Below are 19,106 nucleotides of genomic sequence, written 5' to 3'. Positions count from 1 at the left end.
TTATGGTTATGAGACAGTGGCCAATGATCTACAGAGTTGTGTTGACTGCAGGAGTTGTATAGTGTGTGGATTCTCCATACTTGGTATAGTTTCATTTGAGAGCATTCACCATTGTTGCAAAGTTGGATTGTACATTCCATATAGGCCAGTGGAATGCATTGATGGTATTTACTATGTTGGTAGTCCACTTTACTTGGGTTTTGATATTCTAAGAGTTTGTGTCTCATGGGTTTTTGACTGTGGTAATGGTGATTTTGGAGTTTGGTTGAGCTATAATTGCCAGTTTGATTATGGATTCCTCTTGGTCATATTGCAGAGGATCTTGCAGGAGTCTGTGTTAATTGGTAGTAGTATAGTTCATGACTACATTTGGGATCCAGGAGGATTGATTGGTTTATTGTTCAGCCATTGCTTGAGGACAAGCAATGTTTGGGAGGGGAGGACTTGTCATGTCCCCTTTTCAAATAATTAAAAAATAATAATCTTTGCTAAGACAGGCAGGCCCAAGAAAGTGAAGTTTCAGAAAAAGGGAGTTAATCTTTGGAAACCGTTGGACTAATAAATGATAATTATTATTAAAATATGTTTCATTAACCTCTCTTGGACGTGAGTTACAGTTATGCCCTTTTTAAAGAGGTTTGGAGGCATTTTGGGGGGATTCCAGACTTGATTTTCACTCATTCTTTGTTATGCTTCAGAGGCTGCCAAACCTGTGGAGAAGGAGACCCAAGAACGGGAGTTTGCAGGTTTCCAGGGAGACCCAAGAATGGGAGTTTGCAGGTTTCCAGGAAGGCTAAGGATGGGAGTTTGAAGCCATTCCATGTGCATGCTCATACAGAGTTTGCCTTTGTGCTGAACAGTGCAGATTTGTGAGTTTCCGGGTGTATTTTTGTAAGAGTTTGGTGTTTCCGGTTGAGTATTTCATATCAGTTTTGGTTGCTGCTGTATTTTATACTTTAAGCTGTTAAAATAGAGCTGAATATATATATTGGGACGTGATTAAACTTTTGAGATAGATTATTAGTGTTCTTGTGGTGTTTCCGAGCATATTTTGTGCTATTTCGGGAGCCCGATGAGCATAGTTTTGGTCCTACATTTTCGAGCTGTTGTGTAAAGGCTATACGGATCTGGAAATATCAATTTGTGGGCTGTTATGCTGCTGAAAGTTCTGTAAAAATTTCTATTTTCAGATTCATTAATAATTTGTGAAGTTGTGAAGCTTTTAGCACTATTTTCAACATACCCGATTTGGGGTTTCTTAAGGAATTTGGTGGATCTTTGTGATAGCAGTTGTTTGATTTTAAAGATCTGATTAGAGGTTGGAAATATCATGAAAAATCAGAAAAGGGACATTTCAGGGAGCACCCTGTATCACAAAGTATGAAGGCCAAGCAGAATTGAGGACTAAATAGTGATTTGTAATCTGCAATTGAAGTTGTAAGTTGTATTAGATCAAAGCTTTACTGTTACTCTCTAACAATTGTATCAATCTAGGGTAAATCTTTTGGATTAAGGTTGACCTAATAGTCATTTTTAAATCCTTTAAATGGGTGACATTTCAAGTGAATGATCTAAAGTCCTCTAATAAGGCTCGCTTCTAACAAGGTGGTTGAAATCATGTCATATCCCCATTTTAAAATAGAATTTTAATAATAATTAGATAATAAAATGTTATTAAATAAAAAATGATAATAAAGTTATATTTATAAAACTAGGAAATAATAATTATTTAATCTATAGTATTAATGAAATAATATTTAGTATGATATTTTAAATAAATGAAAATAATAATTTTTCAAAAAGTAAATAAAGAAATAAAATTAAATACAAAAGACAATATTGTAGAAAGTATGTTAACTTTCCAAATAGAATTTTATAATAAAAAATAATAAACACAAATAAGTAAGTAAATAAATAATATAACATAGAATAATATAAATTAACTAAATCTAATGAAAATTCAAGAGAGATTTAACAAATAGACTGGACTCCTTAAAAAAAGATATAAAAGGGAGGAGAGATTATTTTAGAGGGGGGAGAAAAGGAGGAGGAGAAGAGAGGGGTTCAAAATGGAAAAATGGAAGAGGAAAGTAATATGATGAAGAAAATAAGGAAGTGACTTTTTGAAAAGGTATGAATGATATTGAAAGGATGTGAACCTTCGAAAGGGTCATAATTATGAATGGTTGTGACTCTTCAAAAATATTGTGATTATAAAGTATTGAGATTTTTCCAAAGGATTTGTATAATGAAAGGTTGTGACTCTTGGAAAAGAGAAATGGTAATAAGGTAAACATTTATTATTTTAAATGTTTTTTAATATTAATTATGATAATAATGAGGTAACATAATTATATAGAAATACCAAGGTAATAAGAATGAACATTTTCTTTCACTTGACATAATTAAATAAAAGAAAAATAATCTAATCAATGTTATTGATTAAGAGATGATAATGACTTGAAAACAATCTCAAGAATTACATTAATCAATAAGAACTAGGTGGATAAGAGGGTAAGGCTAAGTCCTAAGAAAGAGGGGAATATAGTGACTCTTAGGCTTAGGTTTATCGAGCTATGAGACCCCACAACAATGTTCAAGGACTGAGGTATGGTATAGCATCTAGGCATGGTGAGGGATGGAAAGCACTCATTTGTAAGGTGAGGACCAAGGTCCTGTCAAGCCTTTAATGTGGTCTCCTTCTCCAATCCCTAGGTGACCTAGCCTATATGTACAATGCAATAGATTGGGTAGGAATATATACATATATAAAGAATCATTAATAATACAATAGTAACTAAATTGATTATTTGAAAAAAAAAGGACAATATTATAAGCCCTTGCAGGTAGGGACATTACAGTGGTATCAGAGCATGATCTTGCCATACTGTAGGGTTAAAGAGGATCTAGAAAAATAATTTATATGAAAGACTAATGTAGAAAGTTAATGACTATTAGAAAGGATTATAACATATCCATGATAGCAACCTAATAATTTGGACTAAAAAAATATATATTTTAACTCAACAAAAGAAATTATCTAATTGCTTGAGGACAAACAATTTGAGGAAGGGCAGACTGTCATATCCCCATTTTAAGATAGAATTTTAATAATAATTAGATAATAAAATGTTATTAAATAAAAAATGATAATAAAGTTATATTTATAGAACTACGAAATAATAATAATTTAATCTATAGTATTAATGAAATAATATTTAGTATGATATTTTAAATAAATAAAAATAATAATTTTTAAAAAAGTAAATAAAGAAATAAAATTAAATACAAGAGACAATATTGTAGAAAGTACGTTAACTTTCCAAATAGAATTTCATAATAAATAATAATAAACACAAATAAGTAAATAAATAATATAACATAGAATAATATAAATTAACTAAATCTAATGAAAAGTCAAGAGAGATTTAACAAATAGAGATGACTCCTTAAAATTAAGATATAAAAGGGAGGAGAGTTTATTTTAGAGAGGGGAGAAAAGGAGAAGGAGAAGAGAGGAGTTCAAAAAGGAAAAATGAAAGAGGAAAGTAATATCATGAAGAAAATAAGGAAGTGACTTTTTGAAAAGGTATGAATGATATTGAAAGGATGTGAAGGATTGAAATGGTCATAATTATGAATGGTTGTGACTCTTGAAAAATATTCTGATTATAAAGTATTAGGATTTTACGAAAGGATTTTAGTTATGAAGTGCTGTGACTTTTTGAAAGGATTATAACAATGAAGTGTTGTGAATTTTCAAAGGATTTGTATAATAAAAGGTTGTGAATCTTGGAAAAGAAAAATGGTAATAAGGTAAATATTTATTATTTTAAATTTTCTTTAATGTTATTTATGATAATAATGAGGTAACATAATTATATAGAAATACCAAGGTAATAAGAATGAATGCTTTCTTTCATTTGATATAATTAAATAAAAGAAATAAACATTTAATCGATGTTATTAATTAAGAGATGATAATGACTTGAAAATAATTCCAAGAATTACATTAATTAGTAAGAACTAAGTGGATAAGAGGGTAGGGTTGAGTCCTAAGGCAAGAGGGCAATATATTGACTCTTGAGCTTAGGTTTATCGAGCTATGGGATCCCACCACAATGTATGAGGACTGAGGTATGGTATAGCATTTAGGCATGGTGAGGCATGGAAAACACTCATTTGGAAGGCGGGGAGCAAGGTCATGTCAAGCCTTTAATGTAGTCTCCTTCTCCAATCCCTGGGTGACCTAGCCTATACGTACAATGTAATAAATTGGGTAGGAATATATACATATATAAATAATCATTAATAATAAAATAATGAGATTTAAATTGATTATTTGAAAAAAATAAGACAATATTATAAGCCCTTGCAAGTAGGCACATTACAAATCCTCTAACAAGGTCACATTTAACAGTGTGTATTGTAGCCTTTAATAGGGTTGGCCTTTTATAGGGCATCGCTTTAGAAAAGTGAAAATAGTATCATGTTACTGGTGGTTTTTTCCAAATTGGGTTTCCACGTAAATCATTATGTCAAGTGTGTTGATGAATATGTTGTGTTTCATGCTTTACATGTTAGCAAGTTGATTTGATAGTAACGTTAAAGTTTTTAGTGATTGTATAATCTTATGGATGCATGCATGAGTATAAATGTTTTATGAGTTCACTAAGCTGTGAAAAATTTTATTTATACATCTAGACCCTAGGATAACTGATTCACCCCTCCCCTCACATTATTCTAAAATATTCCAACAATTGGTATCAAAGCCATCTACTTAAGAGGACTAGTTTGAAGGTGCTAGAAGCACAAAGATCAAGATGTTAAAAAGAGAATTACCCAAGCTCAATAGAGATAACTTCTTGCATGGCAAAGTTTGATGAAGCTACACCTTGGAAGAATTGGAGATCATGCACAATATATAATTTTAGTGGTGCATGTTGATCTTGTTGGTGTCCCTATTGCTGAGGATATGAAGAAGAAGATAGAACACAACCAAGCAATGTTGGAGATTGCCTCTGCCCTAACTTATGCTAAATTTGATGATATCAAAGGTCTTTATAGTGCAAAGAAAATTTGGGATGCCCTAACCACTATTTATTGAGGAGATGAAAATGTCCTTAAGAGCCAAAGCTAAAAGTGTTAGAGGTAAGTTTGATGATATGAGAATGAAAGAAGGTGAGAATATTGGTCAATATGTTGCCAGGATAAAAGAAGTTGTTAATGCAATAAGAGGAGCTATTGGTAAGTTAGATGATGACACTATGCTGAGTAAATTTTTAAGGAAACTGTTGCCTATTTATGTTATTAGAGTTTCTAAATTTTAAGAACTAAGATGTATTCCAAGGAATAAACTATCACTTGAAATTCTGGTAGGTAGACTCATTGTTTTTGAGCTATCTAACTTTGACAATTACAAATTTGAAAAGATTGAATCTGATTTCAAAGCTAAGGAATTTATTGCCCCACTTTTTGCTCTCTAACCAATTTGCAAAGTGGAAATTTATGCTTTAGTAAGGTCCTAAATGTATTCAAGTGTAAGTCCCCTTAGGTGGAAGGAATCTTCATCAAAAAAATTATTTTCCCCTTCTCCACATTTCATAGCTAGGTGGTTTCGTTCTTTTGTGTCAAGGGATGTTGTGAGTAGCTTAGTGCCTAATCTAATGGAAATTCATGAAACATGCAAAGATTATTTGCAAGAGTAATATTTGGTTGTGGCACATCATTTTCTCTATGAGAATAAAATCTTGCAAAAATCCAAACTTCGTCTTCTCCTCGGTGGGTTTTCAACCCATGAAGGCAATTTCCAACCAAGAGCACCAAATGATGCATATGGGTCAAAATAAGAGGATAATAAAGCGTCCTATGAAAAATTAATGTTCCTCTTACAATAATATATCTTGAGAAGTATTTAGGATGTGTTTCAGCTCATATAATCATTCCAGGCAAAAAACTAGAAATTGACTTCTCCTCGACAGGTTTTCAACCCATGAAGTCTATTTCCTAGAAAAGGTAATTTTGAGGGGAAAAAAATAAAAGGTGGGCCACTTATGATTTTTCACACTACTTTTCTACATTTATGAACTCAAGGAAAAACATAATTGAAAGGTAAAGTTAAAAAGCATATCATAGGCAGAGAAATGGAAATCATCTTCTCCTCGGCAGGTTTTCAACCCACGAGGACAATTTTTTGGATTTTAAAGAAAATCAAGTTCGTGAGCAGATTAAACCCATATTTTGTGTGCAAAACATCTCAAGATGATAATGGAAATAATCTAACCATTATAGGAAACATCTATTCAGTAGAATTCAATCAAGTGTATTTTTTTTATAGAGTACTCTGTTCATAACTTCTCGAAACTTAATGCAAAATGGGAAAGTAAACATGAGAGATAGAAAGTTACCATTGAGCCAATAGAAATAGTGAAAGGAAAACTAAATACCCATTAAAAAAATACATTTAGTATCCCAATAGATCTCTCCTTCAGGTCATTTGTTTGGTGCAAATTCTGAAGATCAACGAATGAATTGAAGCCCCTATATAGGTGGAAACGTGAATAGTTACAAAACTACCACTCTTTCTTGAACTATTTTTCTATTAAAATTTCATCATTTTTTCAAAAGGCTAATATATGCACATTTTCTATTCCTTTCATTTTCTAGATTCAAATTTTAGTTTCAAATAGAATGGCAACTAGATTTGCATTTTTTGATGGATTGAATTAGATTAAGTCTTCACTATAGAATTTCATGGACACTTCTCTTTGTTTCTATGATATGCAAGATTTTTAGAAGAGAGTGAGATTAAATCCCATTCATCCCTTTACTGAGAAGGTCTAAGGATGTGGGCTAGTTGAAGTAGTGAGTTTTCCAATTGCAATCCAAGTTTTGGAGTTGATATCATAATAACTCAGACAGTAGATAGATTGTGTTTCCAAATGACATAGTATTGATCTATATTGATAGAAAAAATGTGGTAAATTGCCTTCAAGTTTTGGAGTAGGAGAAGTTTTCAAAGTTGACAATTGGTAGAGCTATCTCTAAATTTTTTGCAAATAAAATGATTTTGAGAAAGGAAATCATGCAACCATGGTTTCAAAAACCATGGAGCACCAAGAGTAAGGTTCCTAAGACTCTTATTGGTACTAATCTCAAGCCTAAAATTATCGAAATCTTGGTTCTCTTGTACAGATTGAAAGGTGAGGTAGAAGCTTTAAACTTCATTGAACAATATTTCTTTTTGGTGAAAATTATCTTCTCTGACAGCCAATTTATTGATTGTGCTCATGAGGTGAGTGAGATTCTGTAAAATGCTCTCAGTGCTACGAAATTCTATGACACCTTCTATATGTCATCCTTTGTAATTTACATGTTAGCTTCTCTACAATTATGGCCAGGTCTCCCAAGGGTATAAAATTTCCTTGATGATGAGAAGACTTATGAGTTCTACCCATGCTTGCAATTGGAAAATAGTTATGCAGAGTATATAAGAGTTAATGATGCATTTACCATAAGAATTTTTTGGGAACTTCAAGGGTGCCTAGAAATGATATTTAGCCCCAAAGCTATGGTGGCCATTAGTTAGTTCAAGAGTTATTTTATCTAGTTCTCATTATTTCCATATTTGCATCTTGCAACTTTTGATGGATTCCCCTTAAAACTATTGAGATATCCAAGTGATATGATTGTGTTGATTCAGATCATGAGGCAAGTAGTTCAAGTGAATGTGTTGAGTGGGAGTCTAAAGAAGAAAGGTTATGGGTTTCCTATGAAGGTGGAAGCTTTCAGTTGTGAGTCCCATTCTAATCCAAAGAACATGTTAAAGGTGTTTGAGATGAAATATAAATTGTAGATGTATGAGGTTTTGAGGCCTATGTTTGATCCATCTTCTCCAGTAGCTGCTTCTGCTTCTTCCTCACAAGGTGGCATATCAGGTGTAACCTTGGCCATAACTCAAGGACCAGCTCAACCAGCAGGTGGAGGCGATCAACCTCTAGATAAAAATATTCCTATGGCTAAGACTTGTCAGGATGGCTCCCCCCCAGTGATAGGTACCTAGCCAAAGGCTAAGAAGAAGGTGAATAAACTAAAAGGTAGTGTCATTACTCTAGTTCCCTCACCTCATAGTAGTCCAATTCCATCTACAAGCACCACACTTCTCCTCCTAAGAATCCCTCATGTGCAAGTAGTGGACTTAGGAGATGGGGTAAGTAGCGATAGCAAGTATACTAAGTTCGATAAAGTAGCCAAGAAGACTAGAGAGACAAAGAAAGGCCAAGAGTCCTCAAAACTCATTTCACAAGCCCAAAAGAATCCCTTCTCTTTGACTATGAAAGTAATCACTCTGATCAAAAGGAAAATGTTTAGCATATAGTCTCTTAGGCTGGGCTCAAAAGTAATAGGCACAGATTCATGGTTGGAAGATACTCAAGATAGGAAGAGAAAGAGGAAGGATGAAGGTGCTCCCAACAAGGATACCTTATCCCTTGTTGTTCATTCTGGATCTGTATTGACTAAGGTTAAGAAACAAAAGCCATTTTTTATCCTTAGGTAAGACCCTAAAATAGGGCATTTAACAATGGAGATAGCCAAACCTACTAAAGAAAAAAGGATTGAAGACATGACTATAGATGATTTCACCATGCATTTAGTAGATCTTAGGGAAGCCAAACATGATACCAAAGTCAACTTGTGGAAGTCCACAAATGAGGTGATTGAAGGACAACTAGAAAGCCTTAAGTTGTCAAAGGTCTGGATGAAAGCATAAATATAGGAATTTAATAGTTTCATAAGGAAATTAGTCACCCCTTTGGCAAGCATATCTAGGATGCCCAATACTAGAGATCCCACCACTGTAGATGTCTAGACACTTATCTCCCAACTCTAAGAAGATAAACATTATGGGAAAATCGGTAGAGAGTGGAGCAAGAAGATCAAGACAAAGGGACTCTCCATTATAGAGCATATTGGTAATGCCATATTAATATTGGAAATAGAGAAATAAAACATATCATCAAATAGATCCACCTTGGCTGCAGAAAAAGTCAAGAGTGATGATTGTATTTCCTTGTTGAAGATGATCATTCACATGAAGATAAAGGAGGTTGTTGAAGCAAAGATTTTACCTAAAGGAGATGAGCCCCTAGTTGAGTAGTTTCAAAGCATGTAGTTCAAATTTGAAATGATCATAGTAGTAGAAGAAGGACTTAAAGAAATCAAAGTCAAAGTAAAAAAGGAGCATGATAGAGATTATGAACTATTAAGAGGTTTTCATATGGACTTGCAGACTAGTGGGCAAGGAAAGGCAATCATTGGAGTAACTATCATGCAAACAAATTTCTCCAATTTCATAGATGATCTAATAGGAATGGCATCTAGTCACTAGAATAGTATCTCCAAGATTTAGAGGCTTGGTGGATGTGTGCACATGGCCATGGAAGGATTATAAGATAGGTTGGGCACTTTTAAAGATCTAGCACAAGAGTATTCTAAATGGCTCTTGAGATACACTAATATACACGTCCATAAACATGAAGAGCTAATTCCAATCATTATTGTTGCCAAATCCTATAGAACAAAGGTAGAAAAAGGAAAGAAGGTGAAGTGATTCATATTCTTCCTTTCCTTTTTTGTTATGTAAATCATTGTAATAGACAAACTGGATCCTTGCCATTTGTCATTTTTGAGGAGATGAATCGATTGAACTTCTATTGTAATGGTCGTCTTAGAATCTCATATTTATGATAATGAAAGATTAATAAAAGGTTGGCAAATTTTTGGTGTGAAGTATTTGATGTTGTAGAGTTAATTGAATGCTATTTCTATATCAATTATTTTCTATTCCATTTTGTTAATTGAATGCTATTTCTATTAGTTGTTAATTGCTTGTTTTTCTCTTTATTTTGGATTGAAATGAGGAACAAAAAGAGCTCCATTCCTCTATTTTGAAACAACAAGATGAGTGTGATAAGTACTATCATTATAGACTTCAAAGAGATCTTTTAGATGTTTTCATTCAATTTAATCTCTCTCTCTCTCTCTCTCTCTCTCTCTCTCTCTCTCTCTCTCTCTCTCTCTCTCTCTCTCTCTCTCTCTCTCTCTCTCTCTCCAATTTAGTTTCTAGATAGATCAGTTAGTCATAGTATATATTAACTACAAGTTCATAAGATGTGTAGGTTCATAGACTTAATCAATCTTCAAAATAACATTTCTTACTTGAGTTAAATCTAGTATAGGTTTGATTGGGTTTAGCTCTTCTATTCTTTGGTTAAGAACATACCCTATTTAGATTTAGGAGTAAACAAATTTCATTGCAAATTTTGCAATAGGGAGCTATATCTAATAATTCAGAGGAATGTAAGTCTTTTCAGAAGTGACTTTCAAACTATTGTAACCAAATGTTTTTCACAAATTAGGGCATTGAAGAGTTAAAATTAGAAAGAACAATTTGTTTACCAATAGATTTTTGGTGACTCTATTGGGGAAACAAACTGTTGCTTGACTAAATAAGCCTTTAACATGAGGGAAAATGGTAATACCTTATGAAAGCATATTTCTAGTACTCCAACCTAATCTTGGGTTTCAAGATGACTAAGAAGATATAATCTCATCTCTTAATACATTTTTTTGGAGAAATCAGAGGAATGTTGAGCATTACAGGAATGCTAGCTAAATATTAGAAGAAGAAGTATCTAGGGCAGAAGCACTAGAAAGAGTTGTTTAGATGAGAGAAATATGAAGGGTAGAATGATAGTTAAGATGTAAAGCTTAGAGATAATTAATCTAGCACCTTGGAACAAACAAGGTTCCTTAGAAGTACCAAACAATAGAAGGGGAAAGACCTAATTTTTTATAAGCTTACAGAACTTTGTTTTCCCATCCTAGATATTCCTAAGCGAAAAGGTGAAAAGAAAAGTTAGAGAAAACTACCTTTTCTTGTTAGAAATCCAATCTCTTCACATACTACTTACCAAGTATTGGCCTTTCATAGAGTTACTGCTCCCCCAGTTGTCAATTTTTTGCCATAGCTTGCTAGAACAATTATGGTTGCTCCTTGGGTTGTAGCAAAAAATTCATTAGTACTGATGGCTTATCACCCACTCCCATCTAGTTCAAGGAAGAATTTCTCTAATTTTTTAGGTGATGGGAAAGTTACTATAGATGAGCATATTAAAGCCTTTTTTGCAGCTGCTCACATCTTAGGGGTTGATCATGAAGATTTTGTTGTAAGACTATTTGTAGAGATCTTGATGAAAAGTGCAATAGATTGGTTTTATCATCTAGATGATGGCTCAATCACCAATTGGGATACAATGAGGAATGGCCTTCGAAACAAGGTTCAAGATCGCAGAAGATGAACATGTCTTGTTAACACGTTTGACATCCATTAAAAAACAATCCACCATGAGTATGAGGGACTTCATTGCAACTTTTAATAAGATCAGTAGTAGGATCTCGGCAGCTAATAGACCTATTGTTGGCAATTTGAAAACATTATTTATAAGTGCAATGCCACCAAACATCAATTATGATTTAAGAAGGTCTCATCCCACAAATTTATCAGATGCACAAAAGAAAGTAGTCAAATTTGAAGATGATTTGATATCTACTAGGAAGTGGAAAAGGGAACTCCAAGCCAAGGGAGGTTCAAGTAATACCACCTTATTTGATGAATTGATTCAAAAGCTATCAAATGAACTGGTGGCAGTAAAGAGACATTTGTAAGAATTTTCCTTAGGGAAAAATTCACCCAAGATCAAGGAACTCAAGCATAAGCACAAGAATGGAGCAAAAGAGTATGATTAGAATAACAATATCAACTAAATTGATGTAATGTCATCTACATACATACTAGGAGTGCCTGAATATAAAGGCCTCTAGAATGCTTCTAGAATGTCTAGGAGTCAGATCACTGATAAGTCTCACAACAAGGCACATTTCCACCAAGAGTGGATTATCCTCCATTAAGCACAGGAGTTAGTGTGATGATGAAAGGATAAGCCTACAAAGGTGTAGTACGTAAAATTATGTTGTAGACACCATGTGCTAAAATAAGAGTAAATATAACTATGTTGTCTACATGACAACTTAGTTAATTAAGCAAACTCTAGTGTTGTAGACACCATATAATGAATTAGAGTTGCTTACTCCAGTGTTGTCAACATTACAACTCATAAGAGTATGCAAACTCCTAGGTGTCAAACTAATAAATAATAAAATAATGCATTGACCTAAGTAAACATAATTAAAGTGTAATAAGTAAATTCTTATTTACACCAACACCCCCTACCTTAAGTGCAACTTAGGGGAATGTACTTAAGATTATGAAAGCTAGAATAAAAATGCATGATGGGTCCTAGCTACTAGGCCATGTTAGGTACCCATGAACAAAATGCAATGAAAACTCTCATAAAGTGGAAAAAGAGGGAAAACCTCATGGGAAAAACCCTCCCCCAAAAAGAGAGATGAAAAATCAAGATGCATGGATGGATGGAGTAATCAAGACCCCTCCATTATGACATACATCAAGTATATACAATAAAGAAGTATGAGAAGAACACAATCCCAATAGAGGAAAAGGTCCCTCCCATAAAAAAGAAGAAGAAAGGAGACAAGGTACACCACCCCCCACCCCCAAATGTAGAATGTCAATCAGTGATAGTTGCTCCAATGTAGAAGCCAATCTAGGGTTGTTGAATAATGTTCCTCCCCTTTGGAAGAAAAAATATGATAGGTACAAATTAGAAGCTTCCCCTATGTGTAGTAAGAATCTCGATGATGAATGGTGTCTCTAGAACCTACTCAACTGTCCCTATGTCAATACTAATAATCGCCCCCTCCAATGCTACTGAAAAGAACAATGTTGGATCTAGCAAGAATGGGTGTAGAACCTATCCCAAAGAACCATATGTCTCCTTGAATGATAAAAAGACCTCCTACAACTGCTATACATAAGGATCCACAATCATATCAAACTCAAAAGATTGATCATGTAGAAAATGGAGAAGAGGGTTAGAGTGGCCCCTCACAACAACTAAAGAAAGATCTTCTTCATCAAAGAGAAGATGTATATCATCAATGATGTCTCCTAAATCTGCTATGTATGACTCCACAAACAAACCCAAAGTATCTGAAATGTAGTCATCCCTTGATGTTGGAGCTGGAAGACAAGGTGTACCCTGTTGTTTTGATTTGCATTGACCTATCACTACAACAATGTATGGATGTGGAATGTGCTGATGCTATGACCTCTTACTGAAACTGTCAATAGGACCCCACACATCTGTATCTATTGAATCACTATCATTGTTGTCACTATCAGTTTCCACAATGTATGAAGTATGGAGAGGATTAGAGGATAAGCTAGGTGAACTTTCCTCAAAGTAAACATTCCTCTCTATGAAGATCTCATGAGTCTCAGGCTCCATAAGTCTATATGCCTTAACACTATCATCGTATCCAATGAAAGTACAAGGCCTTGGTGGTGGTGCCTTGCATTCCCTTGAAGATATGTTTGCCCATGCTAGACAACCAAATACTTTGAAGTGTTTCACAACTGGTTTTTCGGTGCACCATGCCTCAAAAGGAGTCTTTCCATCTAAGGCATTATGAGGAGATCCTAGTACATTTGTACTTTTTTTCTACCAAAATTTTGGACCAAAGCTATCATTTCATTTTTTTCCATTTCATTCTTGTGTTGGTCAAAAATAAAAATTCTATAGCCAACTTGGTCAAAATTTTGACCAACCTATGTTTTCCCAAGTTGAATTTTGACCAACTCAATGCTATAACAAAAAAATAAAAAGCTTCATTCATTCACAGGTACAAAAATAAAAATTCATTCATTCATAGGTTGAGCAAGGGTGGCAAATGCAAATGCAAAGAGGAGTTGTGTGAGTAGAGGCTATTAGTGTTCGCTTTGTGCTTTGGTCTCTTGAGGGTTTCATTCATAGATTGAGCAAGGGAAGAAAATGTAAATGCAAAGAGGAGCTATGTGAGCAAAGGCTATTGGTGTTTTCTTTGTGCTCTAGTATCTTGAGGGTTTCAAGCCCAAGGTTTTTTGGTCATTGAGCATGGCACCTTGGTAAACAATGGCATCAAAGTAGACAGTATAGAGCCAGACAGAAGTAACCATATAGCTAAAACCTTTTAGTTGTATTTACTGTGATATGGTCTCATGGAGTAGTGGTTTTTGCATAGTAGGAAAATTAGACTGTGTTTCTTAATGGCAATGCAAGGCAACCCATCAAAAAGATTCCTTCAACTCTTTTTGGAATTTTTTTGAGGTAAGTATTGAAGCCCTTCCTACACTTGATAAACTAAAACATTAGTTTGATTTCCTCATATTTTTGTATAGCACAAAGATGAGAACAATTTAAATTTGCAATAGGTTGTTATTCAACTTATCATAGATGTTGTAGATTTGTCCTCTCTCTAAAATGGGAAAATCTATTTTATTAGATTAATTAGCAACCTTTTTAAACTTATGGAGGGAGATGGAATCCAATGCTACACAATGATCCTATACAACTTTGCTAGGAGCTATGAACCTCCCTATAGGAGAGAAATAATTGATTGTTATAGAAAAAAACTACACAATGTTGCCAGTAGCTACGCACAATACATTTTTACATTAATCATCTCTTTTTTTATAGAAGAGGGAAAGGGAATCAATTGTTATGAAATATGACTATACAATGTTGCTAGGATTCATGAATCTACATATCTTTCATATCATATTTTTCACTTTTACCTTTGGATTTAGAATCTAGTGTTATACAATACTTCTATACACTATAGCTAAAGTTATGAACTTTCAATTTTTTCATGTTAAATTTTCGGCCCCTTTTACCTTAGAAGGAGAATTCATGCTATTAAGGGCTCTAACAAAGTTTCTAACATGTTATATTCATAATTATTTGAATATAATATAGAGTTTCTAGTAAGTGTGGCCAACCTCATTAGTCTCTTATTGATTATCTGAACTTAAAATTACATTTGATGATGTTGGACTATAGGCATGTGAGTCCAATAGTCCAAGTTAGATCTTTGATGCATAATTTACACATACCATGTTCTTATTAACCTCCAGAATCTTTGGCCAATTAATGGTTATAATAGTAGATAGAAGAGATAGGAAATTGGGATGAAGAACTAGATTATTTATTTCATCAGATCACTTTTTGAAGCATTATTCTAGGTTCAAGAGGGTTTATATTTAAAAAGAAAATCCCCAACAAGGTTAATTGTGCCATATAATTGTAATGCCAACTCCAAAAATCATGGTATAAAATAGGAGTATTCAACATGAAAGAGATCCATAAGAGTGTCCAGATGAAAGAATCATTCTACTACAAGACACTCATAAAGTCAATGGTGGGATAGACTACATTTTTTAGACCAACAACAAAAATGATGGTGAATCATTGTAAACATAGTCATATAAAAAGGTTTTTTGGTTGCATTTGTAATAGTAATTTTGCATCTCTCCAAATTTTAGGTTTTGGCACTTATCTATGTATGTCATGTCCTATATGACATTTAACCATATGCAACACTCCTATCAAGATGAATTCTACCGTTTCTATATTGGCATGTTTCATAAATTTGAGTTTAGCATAATATAAGATTTCTTAGCTTTTGAGATGGTTCAGAGTTTGAGTTTTTAACTTGATTCGAGGAAAACATTTACACAATAGTCTCAAGTGTCCTATCCAAAGACTCTAAATTCGTATATGAAATCCACTAGTAACTCATACTTGAAAAATTAGTGTAAACTTACATGCAAATCCCAAAAAAGAAACCTAAGTAATGTTATATATGAATAGCATAAAGTATAAATGGTAATTGTAGAAAAATAACTCTTCTCAACCCTCTAACCATTCCAAACATGAGCTAAAAATTAGTCAAATGAAAAGAGACCTTACGAGTTATACTTTCATGAGTTTTTTTTAAATTTTATTTTAACCAGGTTCATATAGGATGAGGTTTGAGGTTGGTAAGGAAGATGAAGTGTCATCTTGCATTTCCAACCTATGATGGCTAGAATTGACTTTAATTAGTAGTCTTCATCATGCTTTATGTTTTCTCTCTAATTTTTTTTCAATTAATTGGCTGAATTTGTTCGATCAGAATCAATTATTAGGATTTTATTTGGACATCCTTTTTCTTATTATGTTAAATTTGTGAATAACTTTTATTGGTTTGAATTTTTATGTCAGTGTTTTTACCACCATTTAATTTCTACATTTAATCTAGGCAGCTAGTTTTATGTGCAAGCTTAAGTGGCATCATACCTCTTGGGGTCTAATGATGCTTTTCACTATTTCAACATTAGAATTGAGCATTTTTTGTATAATCTCTCTAGATTCATTTGTTTATTTTTTACAATATGAAACTCACGTGATAGTTTAAAACTAAAACTTAGCAATAATGAAATGTCACTAGAATAAACTTCTGATACAAATAAACAATGCTAGTAATAGTTCTATGAAGTGAAATAATGCTAAATCAATCTCTTTTCCCCAAGCCCAAATGCATAGATCCCAATCATCCAACTGGACACGATATTGATATGCCTCAAATGGATGATCTTGGAGGTTTGTTCAAGTCTGAAAGCAATCCATTGTTAAAATTTATAATGAAGTAATTTCTTGAAAAAGTAAATCTCCTTCAAATAAAAAATAATTATTAACTAAACTATTAAACAATCAAGAGGCATCCCAAGGGTTGCAACCCTTATAGATTAGGGGTATATAGAAAGATAAATCTAGAGGAAGGGTGGGCTTCGAGTGGATATAATCTTTTTTCCCTTTATGTAATATAAATCAATGTTTTAACAATCTTGAGGATGAAATACCTCATAGATCAAAAGTTTTGATGAATATAAGATGCTACCCAACTTTTCTACCCAATTTTGTCCAAGGGTTGTGACCCTTACAGATTAGGGGTATATAGAAAGATAAATCTAGAGGAAGGGCGGGCTCCAAGCATATATAATCTTTTTTTTCTCTTTATGTAATATGAATCAATGTTTCAACAATATTGTGGATGAAATCCTTCATAGATCAAAAATTTAGATGAATATAAGATGCTACCCCGCTTTTCTACCCAATTTTTTTCTCTTATCAAAACTTGGCTAAAAGGTGCTTTTTTCAGACAATTAACAAGATTTGTTACTGACAATTATATGCTACCATTTTTGAGTAGGCTCCCTCAAAGGATTTGTGGCACATAAGATAAACTCTAAGGTAGGTGAAGTATTTAATATAACTCTGGAAGTTCCTCATAGTTAAACCCAAATCCCAACATCCCAACATCCTTCTAGCTCATTTAAATCCACATCTATAAGAATTGCTATCCTTGTACAAGACTTAGAATTCTGATTAAGGGGATTCTCCACAGCTTCAAGAAGAGCATGAAGTCCCTTCATCTCATAATTTCCAATAGGTTCATCAACAAAACCTCCCTTATCCTAGCCCAGAAGGCCTCTTTGAGGACTCTACCTTTGACATTGATTTTTGGCTTCTTAATACTCTAATTACATCTCTCTAGGATCAAAATCATAGTTAGCAACATCATTATACATAGATTCATTATCATGATTATCATCAAAATAAAATGCTTCATCTTCTTCATTGCAACATGTAGTTGGGTGAATCAACATTTTTATAGATTTGGGACATGAGCAACTAGGTCTCTACAATCTGCATTTGTAAACTTTAAGAAACTCCTATATCCTCCTTTGAAATCACCAATCTTACTGATTTGGGTTAATAGGAGCAATAGGATCCAACTTTAACCCCACCTCATTAACGTCCATTTTTAATCTTTATCTATCATAAATTCTCTTCATTCTCCTTCACTACTCTCTCACACTCTTACTTGTTTACAAGCCCATTAACTATGACAAACTCATCATGGTTTGGAATTTACCATTTGAGTTTTTTTTTAAAGAATAACAACTTCCAATGTCATTCAAAAATACACCTTAGACCTACCTCACCATATGAAACTTAGACCTACTCAACATACACAAGGACTAGAGCTACACGTAACCCTTGTTGTATAGTGTTCCATTCACATCTCTCTCAAACCTACCATTTTTTTATTAAAACAAGGTATGCTTTCTAAAGTATAACTTACCTGTAAGACATGATCATGGAGAAGAAAAGAGATTTTAGCACTACATAAAGAGAGCATGATTGATCTGCATTCGAAACACTGAACAAAAACTATTGTGTGCCCATGTAACTCTAGATATGCTAGGTCTCTGTTATGAATAGTTCAAAGGAGTTTTCAAAAAAATATTAGAGACAATAAAATTAAAAAGTTTATTGTGTAATCTTCCATGAGTATGTATTCCAAACTTGAATTATTTTTTAAACAACCATGCTACTTAAAATCTTGTTTATCTGCAAGACATTTGCATTTAGTAGAAAGATTTTACTATTGCATGACGAAGTGTGATCCATTTGTGTCATATAGAAAGAACAATGTGTTGGATTTCATAATTTTCAAGCTAATATATTAAAATTTGATAAGTAGGAGATAATTTCCATAGCAATTCAAATTATGATATTGCTATCAGGATTTAACTGTGTGATTTTTGAGTCAAACTGGAGTAGTATTGGGATGGATGACCTCCCGGGAAGTCTCGGTGCTTCACCCCTATGAGCATCACGTAGATCCAATGAGTGTTAAGTGTTCCATTTATTATCATGATATATGGATTCATTTTGAATCACTAATCATGAAACATGGGTCAATGAGTTTGACTCAAAAATCACACAGTTAAATCCTGATAGCAATATCACGATTTGACTTGCTATGGAAATTATCTAATACTTATCAATTGATGAGCTTAAGGGGCTTTCTAATGAATGGTTCATAAGGCAAAAAACTTGGTGAAGGTTTTACAAATGGGGTTGCAATCTTTGGATTTAACCATGGAGGGAACTCTGTAGTTAAGCGTGCTCAGGCTGGAGTAGTACTGGGATGGCTGACCTCTCGGGAAGTCCCGGTGCTTCACCCCTATGAGCATCACCTAGATCCAATGAGTGATAAGTGTTCCATTTATTATCATGAGAGATGGATTCATGTTG

This window comes from Cupressus sempervirens, chromosome 6 (assembly GCF_028749045.1).
Source record: "Cupressus sempervirens isolate cs-2001-9-10 chromosome 6, ASM2874904v1, whole genome shotgun sequence".
Classification (NCBI taxonomy): Eukaryota; Viridiplantae; Streptophyta; class Pinopsida; order Cupressales; family Cupressaceae; genus Cupressus; species Cupressus sempervirens.
This window is presented reverse-complemented; position numbering follows the sequence as displayed.